General features: G+C 48.2%; 1 pseudogene; it reads left to right on the top strand.

Annotated features, from left to right (window-relative positions):
- Positions 1-1,792: 1,792 nt before the first annotated feature.
- On the top strand, positions 1,793-1,965 carry LOC134899682 (U2 spliceosomal RNA; annotated as a pseudogene).
- Positions 1,966-2,319: the final 354 nt, after the last annotated feature.

Below are 2,319 nucleotides of genomic sequence, written 5' to 3'. Positions count from 1 at the left end.
ATAGAAATGGTGACCGAAGCATCATTGCGGGTCACTATGGGCTCCATGGGGGCCCCGATGGCTCTGTGCGTTCCCGCATTGACTTTGTGTTTACCTCTAGAGCAGTGAAGCAGACTAGGCATACAATGGTCCCCTGCTTCTTCTCAGACCACAGGGCCACTCTCTTCCAAGGAGTCCTGGGCAGTGGTTTTTCACCTGGCCCAGGCTCCTGGAAGTTGAATTGTGCCCTACTGGAAAGAGAGGATGTGCTGGCGGTGCTGAAGGATACCTACATCACATGGAAAAATGAAAAATGTTGTTTTGACTGTATGAGTGACTGGTGGGAATATGCTAAGGCTAACATTCGCAGTTTCTTTCAGGTGAAAGGCAGACAAAAGGCGTGCGACCGAAAGAGGAACTTCAGGAGACTGCAAAGGTTACTGCAGTCCCTGCTGGACCTCCAAAGGTGCGGCTGGGACGTGAGAGACTAGCTGGATGAGACCAAAGGGGGCCTGAAAAGGCACTTTGAGGAGGAATCCAGACGTATCGTCTTCCGTTCCAAGGTGGAGAACCTGGAGAAGGATGAGAAATGTAACTTTCTTTTACAGGAAACTCCACTCTGGCCACACGCCCCTGACTGAGCTGCGAGATGAGACCGGTATTCCCAGACAGGGGAAGGAGGGCGTGATGATAGTCGTCAGAGACTACTACAGCGACCTCTACTCCCCTAAGACCACAGACAGTGAGGAGGCTGATAAGTTCCTGTCAGGTATCACTAACACCATTGATCCTGCAGGTAAAGCAGCCCTGGATGCTCATTTGGCGTTGGAGGAGTTGCACTTTGCCACCAGATCCTTTAGACTAAAGACTATTAAATCCAGAGCTAAAGACGATTTGGAGCCGATTCTGGGGCTCCCTTCAGCGACTGCCAAACAGGTCTGGGAGAATGTGGCCACCAAAAGGCTCACAAACAGACACAAAGACCTGTCGTGGATGGCCATTCAAGGAGGTTTTCCCCTCAGGTCATTCATGCACTCCCGGAACCTGTGCAGGTACAGACATTGCCCCAGGTGCATCATACATGAGAAAACATCTATGCACCTGTTTTGGGACTGTGCCTGCGCTCAGTTGTTGTTGGATGCCCTGGAAAACGAACTGAAAAACGGTGTGCCAAGGAACTGTCTCACGTACCATTGGGTACTCTACGGACTATTCCCCGGCACCCACACCGTTGGGGCGATCCAGGAAGCCTGGTGCCTTATGAACTGTGTTAAGGACGCTTCGTGGCTAGCCAGGAACCTCCTCATACTGCGGAGGGAGAGGATGTCCATCCAGGACTGTTGCAGGCTGGTTCACAGCCTGCTAAGAGACTATTCCATCATGGACAGCCCTGAGGAAGAAGAGGACTAAACCCCCCCTTTTTCTGCCCCTCCCGCCTTGTTTGAACTGATTAATGAGACTTTGGGACCGTGGCCCCTTCCCCTCCACTCACAATGTCTGTTGTTTTGTTAATGTCTTTCTATTTATTGCCCTTCCCCTTATATGTGTCTGTCTTTCAATAAAGCTTCGGGTATGTGATTCCCCCTCCCTCACCCTCCTACCCTCCACACCCATAGCCTTATTAACTGTTAGTAATATTGTATAGTTTAAATGCATAGTGCAGTCTGAGAACTATAGCGTAGGCTGGCCTGTGCCTTAGTTCTTCGACTGCACTATACCGTCTGCATCTGTACTGTGTTTTGGCTGTGCTGCGACACGACGCTTATGTTTGTCATGTATAGGTATGTTTTTTGCTACTTTATGTCAAATAAAGACTGCTTTTTCAATCAAAAATCTGTTCTTATCAGTTTAATATCTGATACGCCCCCTATCTGGGGGCCATATATTAAATGGATTTTTAGAACAGGGAGATGGAAGAAGAGCTTGCTCTGTCCACTCCACGCATTGACCCGGTATTGCAGTACCTCCGGGACCGGTGCACCTTTCCTATTCTGTATTCCAAAAATAGACTATTGACAACTTCTTAGCTTTTCCCCAGGATTTGCAAAGTTCTTGCAGCATAGCATTGTTAAACTCCTGGATTTGGGGGGATGATTTTGCAAGCAGGCTTACACTGTTGCAAAATTATTGTCTTCAAGCGTTGCTGTTCCTTGCAAAATGCTACAATGGATGAATAAAATGAATAAAAGCACAAGAAAACTACTGTGTGGAGTCTTGTTTTGTATCTACTTCTTGTCTCCATTGAATTCCCTCCTTCTACACAGGGCAAATTTAAACGCTGGGGGACCATTTGGATGTGAGGCCTACATAGGCCTAATTCCTGAATGCTAAGTAAGTGCG

Source organism: Pseudophryne corroboree, chromosome 3 (genome assembly GCF_028390025.1).
Source record: "Pseudophryne corroboree isolate aPseCor3 chromosome 3, aPseCor3.hap2, whole genome shotgun sequence".
Classification (NCBI taxonomy): Eukaryota; Metazoa; Chordata; class Amphibia; order Anura; family Myobatrachidae; genus Pseudophryne; species Pseudophryne corroboree.
Note: the sequence above shows the minus strand (reverse complement) of the source record. Positions and strands in the feature narration are given on the sequence as shown.